Source organism: Mustela erminea, chromosome 3 (genome assembly GCF_009829155.1).
Source record: "Mustela erminea isolate mMusErm1 chromosome 3, mMusErm1.Pri, whole genome shotgun sequence".
In the NCBI taxonomy this organism is placed as follows: domain Eukaryota; kingdom Metazoa; phylum Chordata; class Mammalia; order Carnivora; family Mustelidae; genus Mustela; species Mustela erminea.
In genome coordinates, this window is record NC_045616.1 from 74,773,653 (window position 1) to 74,783,965 (window position 10,313).

The following is a 10,313-nucleotide window of genomic DNA, read 5'->3' on the forward strand; positions in this document are numbered from 1 at the left end:
GTGACATTGAATAATATCTGGTATATGTACAACATAATCCCCTCAGTAAGATCCTGGAATGTGCTTAGTAATCCTCAGGGGAATGGAGGTATTTTAATTTTCTAGGGACAGGTCGGGAATGATTCTGAAGAGACTGAGAGATACCTTTGGTTCCTGAGAGCAGAGAGAATTTTCACCTTTCTTCTGATAGTATTTCTAGAGAGGTAGTACTCCAGGAGAAATAGCTACAAGGTGCATTTGTTCAAACAGACCAGGAACTGTGCTTTTAGAATGGTCCTAATGTAGAAAGGAGCTGTTGAATCCATGGGGACAGGGAGGGATGGTCTATATACATCACAAGGACCATCTGGAGAGTTAGATGACAAAAAAGCATGTCCACCCCTCCTCCCCACCCTACTGCCCACCTTCCCATACCTTGAGAAACCTGGAAAGGACTAACGTTATATTTTCATTTGTTAAAATAAATAAGGTCAAGCCAGTAAGAATAAAGGTCAGGGTTAGAAATTGGACTATTAAAAATTTTTTTAAAGTTTTTTTGGAGTCACAAATTTGTGGACAAAGAATCTTGTCTGACTTATAATGGTAAAATTACATCTAGTCCTCACAGAGAGGATTTTAGTCTTTGTCTTATTTTTTCCATTTTATTGAAATAAACTGCTCTGGGTCTCACATATTGAAGGTCTTTGAATCAGCTTTCAAACCTGAGGCTACTGATTGAGATCTCGAAGAAGTCTCTTCTGGTTTCTGTTAGTTCATAGCCCTGTGGTGTTTTGTGGACTGATTGCTTACATTATGGTTCTTTTTCAGGTATTTTTCTTCACCTGTGTATTTTGTAATTCTCCAGCTTTCTTCCTTGTACTATTTTGCAGGTGAATCAAGGTAAATTATTTCCACAATTCCTCTACCCTTTGTAAGAGTAATCACAGTTGCCGGGAAAGATGCTTTAAGACTGTGATTTTAAGAGTATGAATCAGTTTCATACCTATAGGCCTAGATAGCAATTCCTCATTTAAAATATGCCCGGGGTGCCTGCGTGGGTCAGTTGGTTGAGTGTCCTACTCTTGGTTTCCACTCCAGTTGTGATCTCCTGGATTGGGCTTGAGGGGAGTCTGGTTGAAGATTCTTTCCTGTCCCTCCTCACCACCACTTAAGTGCTCTCTCACTCTAATACATTAACAAATCTTTGCAACATTCCCTTTGTCATTATTTACTTCGTTCACTGGAGAGTACTTTTGCTGCAATATGTTTTGTCCTTGTCAAATCAAACGAAGAGTTACTTTAAGGGAATAGCTTTTAATTTCTTGTTCCTGGTTACAAGAGGGAAGGGAGGGTCTGTTGCTATTGGATGGTGGTGGTGGTGGTGTGATATGTGATTGTTTTTCCTATCTAGTGGCCTCCTTCCCCACTTTGTTACCACTTTGGTACCACTTTGGTAACTGCCAATTTCTTCCTTCTGGGCTACTCCTGACTACTGTGGACGAATGATGCAGATTTTTCTTGGTCTTCTCTCCCTGGGGGACACATACATCTCCAAACTCCATATAACCAGTGCTTTTAGAATCTTTTGTTATCTGAGTTTCATAATCACACTGCCATTTTGTACAGGAGTCTTTGTCATCATTCCTTAATAGTCTCTAATACTTTAGGATTGTGAGATCTGTACTAAAATTAATTCTGTCTTTGTTTAATTCATTATTGTGTGCTTGTATAATTTTTTCCTTTTCTTTTTTCAGCTTTACTGAGGTATAATCGACACATAGGAATTGTACCTATTTAAGGTGTACAATTTGATGTTTGTATATCATGAATAGATCACCACAATCAAGCTAATTAACATATTCATTATCTCACATAATTACCATTTTCTTTCTTTTTCTGTGGTGAGAATAATTAGGATCTATGCTCTTAGTAAATATCAGGTATACAATACGGTACTGTTAACTATAGTCACCACACTGTACATTAAATCTCTGGAACTTATTCGTCTGCATAATTGAAACTTTATATCCTTTGACCAATATCTCCCCATTCCCCAGGACCCTTAGCCCCAGACCCTGGCCACCACCATTCTACTTTCTGCATCTGCGAGTTTGACCGTTTCAGATTCTACATACAAGTGAGATCATGCAGTATTTGTCTTTCAGTGTCTGGCTTATTTCACTTTATATAATATCCTCCAGGTTTATTCACATTGTCACTAATGACAGGAGGGCCTGTTTTAAAGTTCAATAATATTCTGTTGTATATATAGACAGCACATTTTCTTTATCCATTCATCCATCCATGGACACTTAAGTTGTTTCCATATCTTCACTGTCGTGAATAGTGCTGCAGTGAACATGGGTGTGCATATATCTTGTTGAGATAATGATTTCATTTCCTTCAAATATATACTCAGAAGTGGGATTGCTGGATCATATGGTAGTTCTTTTTTAAATTTTTTGAGGAATCTCCATACTGTTTTCCATAATGGTGGTACCAGTTTATATTCCCATCAACGTTGTGAAATGTTCTCTTCTCTTGGCTACTTTGCCAGCACTTGTTATCTTTTGAAAATAGCCATTTTAACAATTGCACAATGATATTGTGAGCCAGGATGTAAGGAAGTTATGCAAATCAGGGCTAAAAGCTCTGAGCAGTAGGGAGGAGGAGAAGGGCAAAAGCCGGGAAGGAATGTGTTTTGTTTTGCAGAATCAATGGTTCCAGCCAAGGGGAGGCCCAGCTAGGTGTTAACACCTGAGAGTCCCTTGCTATGTATTTTGCCTTATAATCCCTTATATGAACCAGTTTGAGCCAAGATTGGAGCTGAGGACCTACACAGAAACCCCCGTGAGTTCTTTTTTCCTTTTTTTAAACGATTATTTACTTATTTATTTATTAGAGAGAGAGATTGTGCACGAATTGGAGGGTGGGGCAGAGGGAGAGGGAGAAGACTCCTTCCCTGAGCATTGGGGAGCCAATGCTGGGCTTGATCCCAGGACCCTGAGATCATGACCTGAGTTAAAATCAAGAGTTCAACACTTAACCGCTGAACTACCCAGATGCCCCTGATTCCCTTTATTAAACATCATACAGTAATGTTTTACCAAATGTGGTATTATTCCCTTTTACAGGGTGAAATAAGTGATCAACAATATCTATTTCTGTCCCACCGAAAAAAGGGAAAGTTAGTGTGTTATCAAATAAATAAGAAGCACTTAAGTGCTTCTAGTTGCTTTGCTTTGAACTTTTAATAAAAAGTCAAGTCATGCCAAACTATGGAAAGAACCAAGATGCCCTTCAACGGAGGAATGGACAAGGAAGATGTGGTCCATATACACTATGGAGTATTATGCCTCCATCAGAAAGGATGAATACCCAACTTTTGTATCAACATGGACGGGACTGGAAGAGATTATGCTGAGTGAAATAAGTCAAGCAGAGAGAGTCAATTATCATATGGTTTCACTTATTTGTGGAGCATAACAAATAACATGGAGGACAAGGGGTGTTAGAGAGGAGAAGGGAGTTGGGGTAAATTGGAAGGGGAGGTGAATCATGAGAGACTATGGACTCTGAAAAACAATCTGAGGGGTTTGAAGTGGCGGGGGTGTGGGAGGTTGGGGTACCAGGTGGTGGGTATTATAGAGGGTACAGATTGCATGGAGCACTGGGTGTGGTGAAAAAATAATGAATACTGTTTTTCTGAAAATAAATTTTAAAAATTTTTAAAAAAAAGAAAAAAAAAGTCATGTCTCTAATATACTGAGATTGTAAAACTGAAGAATAAAGATGCTACTCTAAAAAATTTCAGTAGAATCAGAGTGAAGAGAGTTCTTTTTTGGAGGGCACCTGGGTGGCTCATTTGGTAAGCATCTGCCCTTACTCTGGGCCCTGATCCCAGGTGGTACATTCCTCTCCAGGGGCGGAGAAAAAAATTGATACATGCAATGACATGGATGAACTGTGAGGACATTATGGCAAGTAAAATAATCCAGTCACAAAATGGCAAATACTATGTGATTCCATGAATATAGTGTACTTAGAATAGTCAAATTCAGAGACAGAAAGCAGAAGGGTGGTTGCCAGGGGCTGTGGGGAGGGAGGAATGGGGAGTTATTACTGACTGGGTGCAGAGTTTCAGTTTGGCAAGATGAAAAGAGTTCTGCAGATTGGTTGCACAACATCGTGAATGTACTTAACATGACTAAACTGTATGCTCAAAATGGTGAAGATTTTACGTTGCCTCCTTCGCCTTTGTATTTACTATGCCTGTCAGATCTGGTGTCCGACTTATGCTAGTGTTTTTAAAGGAGCTGGAAAGCTTTTAAAAATCTTTTACAACATTTTGAAATAGCTTATGAATTGTCCGGCTCCCTTCCTCCCAGCCATCACTGCTAAAAGTCATCTCTCATACATTCCTGGCCTCTACCTTCCCGTAGACTCCATTCCTTCCTGCTCTTCTTTCACCATGACCCCTGCCTGCTCCCTGTGTCACAGCTGGGACAGACCAGGTGTGGGGTGAGGCCACATCTTATGCTGGCCCTAGAGCAGGTCCTGATGGAGTCAGGGTTGGGTGAAGATGCTCAGCACCCCTGTTAACTTCTCCTCAATCCTTCCCTTCTCTTCACAAAAGAGCTATTTCTGGCCCCTATCCTGCCTCCTTCCCTTCCTCCAGAGACCTCCACCCTACTTTTGAAGTGTTTGTTTTTGCCTTTAAATGTACCTTTTCTATTAGCAATAATCGCGCCTCGGATAAACCTCATTGGCTACGATACTGCCACTGCGCAAAGCTTAGATGTACCTTTTCTGTTCCTAAACTCTCACCATGATCAATTCTAATCTTACCTTTGTGTTTCCCTACCAGATAGAAGAGAAAAACTGGGAGCAGAGAGGATGGTGGCTGGGTGGGAGAGCTTAGGAAGGAGCCCATTAATGAGATTCCCCACTGTCTGTAGAAATCTCTAGAGAGCCCAGAATGGGTGTGTGCTCGCTGCAGTGGAAGGAAGTGACAGGAAGTGACAGTGCTGTGTCACAGCCACTGCCCTATTACTTGGCAGCTCTCCATGCGCTTCTGCAGAGAGCCTTCCATTTGGATGCTACCGTGCATTCTTTGCCCAATCCATCTTTTCTGGATTAGCCATTATTCCCTGGAAAATGCAGATCTAATTATGACTCACTCTCCTGCTTAAGCCCTTTAATGGCTTCACATTACTTGAAGGATAAAAGAGGAAAACCTCTGACTTGCCCTCAGGGCCCTACGGAGTTAGCACCTGCCCAGCCTTCCTGCTGCACAGATAGTCTCTTACCCCAGCTCTTGGCTGCATAAAGACCTACCCCCTCTTCTGGTTTCTCAAGTTCCTCTTTTTTTTTTTTTTTTTAAATTAAGATTTTATGTATTTATTTGACAGAGAGAAATCACAAGTAGATGGAGAGGCAGGCAGAGAGAGAGAGGGAAGCAGGCTCCCTGCTGAGCAGAGAACCCGATGCGGGACTCGATCCCAGGACCCTGAGATCATGACCTGAGTCGAAGGCAGCGGCTTAACCCACTGAGCCACCCAGACGCCCCTCAAGTTCCTCTCTTAAGCTCTATCTGGAACCCACTCCACTGACTACCTCCCTGACCTTCTGCTACGGCCACCACTGCCCCCAGCACATACACAAACCCCTTGAACTGAGTGCCTCCTATTTTTCAGTTCATATGTTTAAGAAAGCCTTCCCAACTACTCCGAGTATATCAGATTCCCTGTTGTATGCTTAGAACTCTAGAATAGGGGGCCATTTTTAGCACAGTTACAGTATTTTTAAATATTTGTATGATTGTCTGGTTTGTATTTGCTCTCCGCCCTGGACTGTAAGCTCCATGAAAGCCATAAGTGCCTTTGTTTCGCTTCAGATTTTATCCTGGGTGCTCAGCTTAACCCTGCATAGAGTATACAAAGTCAGCTTGAAATATCTTGGCAGTAAAAATAAAGCCTACCTTAAGACTAAAGGGGACATATTGAGAGACCACAAGAGCTGGTTACAAAGAGACAAATAACAACAATGAATCATAATTTGTTAAACAAGCAAAGATTCATGAGTCCATAATGATACTCAAAAAAACAGCAGATGGGGGAAAAAAAAATCCAGAAGTGGGGTAGAGGGGACAAAGGCTCTTATTTATAGTGGAACATCAGCTAAAACATGTAGAAGAAATGGTGGCATTAGAAAATTGCTGTTTGTGGGACGCCTGGGTGGCTCAGTTGGTTGGACGACTGCCTTCGGCTCAGGTCATGATCCCGGAGTCCCGGGATCGAGTCCCGCATCGGGCTCCCAGCTCCATGGGGAGTCTGCTTCTCTCTCTGACCTTCTCCTCGCTCATGTTCTCTCTCACTGTCTCTCTCTCAAATAAATAAATAAAATCTTTAAAAAAAAAAATTGCTGTTTGCAACTACCATTGTAATAACTTTGATTACCAATGGAATGTTAAAAACCATTGGGTATAAGTTTGTGGGGGAACAGAATATTCATATGGTCTCATCAATTGAGCTACAGATTATTTATTTATTAAGTATGAAGGGAAAAGATACTTTTAAAATGAAGAGTTCGGGTGGGTGCCACCTTAACCAAGTGATTAAACTGCATCAGAGATAATGGGACAAACTGACAAGATCTTCCTGATGGGAGACAGTCGGAAACATACAATATCATCAACATGGTATTCTTGCTAAATAAGATGAATCTAATCATAAGGAAGCATCATTATGTTTGGTGTAACACAGGCAACACACCCTGGCCTTTTCATGTTTGTCAGTGTCTTGTAAAAAGGAGGAAAGTTATTCTAGATCATGGAGAGTAAAGAGACAAGATAAGTAAATGCAGAGTGGGGTCCTTAAAATAGGTATAAAAGAAATTTTGAGATAACTGGAGAAATTTAAATATGGATTATAGATTAGGTAATACTAACATATCAGTGTTAAACTTCTTTTTTTTTTTTTAGATTTTATTTATTTATTTGTGAGAGAGCATAAGAGTGGAGGGAGAGGAAGAGGGAGAAGCAGGCTCCCTGCTGAGTGGGGAGCCCAGTTCGGGGCTCCATCCCTGGACTCCAGGATCATGACCTGAGCCGAAAGCAGACGCTTAACCAACTGAGCCACCCAGATGCCCATCAATGTTAAACTTCTTGAGGGTAGGGGAGCCTGGGTGGCTCAGTGGGTTTAAGCCTCTGCTTTCTGCTCAGGTCATGATCCTGGGGTCCTCAGATCAAGCCCCGCATCAGGCTTCCTGCTCAGCGGGGAGCCTGCTTCTCCCCCTCTCTCTTTGCCTGCCTCTCTGCCTACTTGTGATCTCTATCTGTCAAATAAATTAAAAAAAAAAAAAAAACTTCTTGAGGGTAAATGGTATTATGGTGAAGTAGATGAATGCCCTTGTTTTTAGGAGATACCAAGGAACTATGGGGGTTCAGCAGAGGAGGCTGGGGGGTGACAAATGAAGCACTGTGTTAACATCTATGTAGGTGTCATTGGACTCCTCTTTGAACTTTTCTATAGGTTTGAAATATTTCCAAATAAAAGTTGGGGAGGTAAGTGTTAGGATAAGATGGCTTTAAGCCTGGTCACTAAGAGGGCTTGCTGGAACTTCCTTATCCCTAGATTAGATAGGCTTACCTTGTCCTAGTCACCCCTGGCCAACCACAGGCTTCTCCCAGCTCCTGTTCCCTGTGCCCCCTGCTGCAGGGCCCATTATTATAAAAGTGATGATTCTGGGTAACGGAACAGATTTGGTCAACTTTGTGGGCAGGCAGATCCCAGAGAAAACCCAGCAGGACCTGAGCCATGCTTGCTGTTCGACCTCCGAAACTCACTGTTCAGAGAAGTTCCAAGGCTAGAAATATGCCTATAGGGCAATGATCCTCAAACTAGACAGCACATTAGAATCTCTGGAGAATCTGATACTGAGGCTGTTCATTCCCAGAGTAGTTAAAGCACCATGTATGGAAGAGGACTCCAGGCATCAACAGTCTCTTTGTTTTTTAAGATTTTACTTATTTATTAGAGAGAGAGAGAGAGAGAGAGAGAGCACAAGTGGGAGGAGCAGAGGGACAACTAGACTCCCCCCTGAGCAGGGACCCTATATGGGGCTCAATTCCAGGACCCTGAGATCATGATCTGAGCTGAGCCAACTGAACCATCCAGAGGCTCCAGGCATTCGTAGTTTCTGAAGCTCCCCAGGTGATTCCAGTGTACAGACAGAGTTGAGAACCACTACCCTAAAGAAGTCTGTCTGTGTGGGAATAGGATTAAGTGAGGACTGGAGTATTCACTCCCAGCATTGGTCAGAGAAGAAAAGCAACATCTGGGGAGCCCAGGTTATGATAAGATGCAGGCTTAGAAGGGGAAAACGTTTCTCATTAGCTTTAGCATCTATTTTGGAGGCCTCATGGGAATTTCTGCACTAGTCTAGACGTAAAAACTGTTTTAGTTATTCTTTCTAATCTGGATGTTTTTTATTTCTATTTCTTGCCTTGTTACACTAGTTAGAATCTCCAGCACAATGTTGCATAAAAATGATGAGAGCAGACATCCATGTCTTGTTGCTGATCTTACGGAGGAAGTGTTCACTCTTTCACCATTAATTATGATTTTAGCTATAGGATGTTCATAGGTTCTTATTGAGTTGAGAAACCTCCCTTCTATTCTCTGGTTTGTTGAGGGAGGTGTGTTTGTGTGTGTGTGTGTGTTTAAATCAGGAATGGATGTTGGACATAGTCAAATGCTTTTTTCTTTTCCCTTATTAAAAAAAAAAATCCAACTTTTAAAAATGGAAATTTCAGGGCACCTGGGTGGCTCAGTGGGTTAAAGCCTCTGCCTTCGGCTCAGGTCATGATCCCAGAGTCCTGGGATCGAGCCCCGAATCAGGCTCTCTGCTCAGCGGGGAGCCCGCTTCCCCTTCTCTCTCTGCCTGCCTCTCTGCCTACTTGTGATTTCTCTCTCTCTGTCACATAAATAAATAAAATCTTTAAAAAAAAATAAAAAATAAAAATGGAAATTTCCAACATAACAAAAGTAGACAGAATAGTAATAAGGAATCCTTATGTATCCATCATCCAGCTAGGTAGAAATGCAAATTCTCAGGCCCCCCCAAAGTCCTACAGAATAGAAGCTCTGGGAGGAGGGTCCAGTCATCTGGATTAACAGGTCCTCCAGATGGGGGTGATGTATGCTACGGTTCTACAAGCCCTGCCCAGAAGAGTTTAAGGAGCTTTTGAAAAGATAACTACAATATAGTGATCACACCTAAAATTTTAAACTTGCAATTCCTGATTACCTTCAAGTAACTGTCCAGTGTTCCAACTCCCAATTGCTTTTTTAGTTCTTATTAGTTTTACAGGTGGTGGAATTATAGTTCAAATAATGTCTACACATTGTGACTGGTTCATTTGTCTCTTAAATCTCTTCTGGGATCTCTGTCCAGCCTCTACTATCCCCCTTCCTTGCAGTTGCAAACATCTCATTACTGACTCTCCCACATTCCAGATTTTGCTGGTTGCACCCCCCCCCCCCCCATATTCTCCCATCCACCACATTTCCTGAAAATTGGTAGCTGGATCATAACAGTGAGGTATGGTCAGGTTTAGGTTCTATTTGGGGGGCAGGAGGCAAGGATCCTCGGTAGATGGTATTGTGGTCCTTGTCTCTTTCCAAAGCTCCCAGCCCAAATAGGCCTCAAGCCTATTTCATTTTACCTCCTCTGCTCCCATCTCCTTGGGTTCTTTACATTTTTTTGGCCCAGTTTGGAGGCCCGACTTGAATGCTGCTTATGGCCTTTATTGAACATTCCTTTGGGATACTACTTCTGGTAACTTCTTCAGCTTTGAACACAGAACACAAAGGAGGCATTCTCTCCTGTTTTGCTGCCCAGGCCCCTCAGGACACTTCTTGGAGAGCCTGCAGAACCCTACCTGCAGGGGTCATCTGGCCTGGAGGAGGGAATCAGATAATAGCATTTCTGTGGTCTATCCTCTTGTCCCTTCTCCCCAGAGCAGCTACCTTCAGGGGGCCTGGAGTCAGAACTAGCATCTGTGTTTTCTTAAGTTTTGAGGGTTCTGGTGTGTGGACAGGCTGGGGGGCCACTTTAGAGTGAAATCTGCATGGACACTCTTCCTCCTATTCCCTCCTTGGGGCTGGAATCAAAACATTGTCCCACTGTTAGTTCCAGGGGCAACCCAGTGAGAGATTTTCCAGAGAGAGCTAGATAAGAAAATGTAGTCAAACAGGTTTGAGTGTCTAGAAAGTCTCTAATTTTAAAGGAAAAGTCACGAATGGCATATCCGGTCAAGCTGGAAACTGAAT

General features: G+C 42.3%; 1 pseudogene; it reads right to left on the reverse strand.

Moving 5' to 3' along the window:
* Positions 1-4,691: 4,691 nt before the first annotated feature.
* Positions 4,692-4,774, reverse strand: LOC116587330 (annotated as a pseudogene).
* Between the last annotated feature and the right edge of the window lie 5,539 nt (positions 4,775-10,313).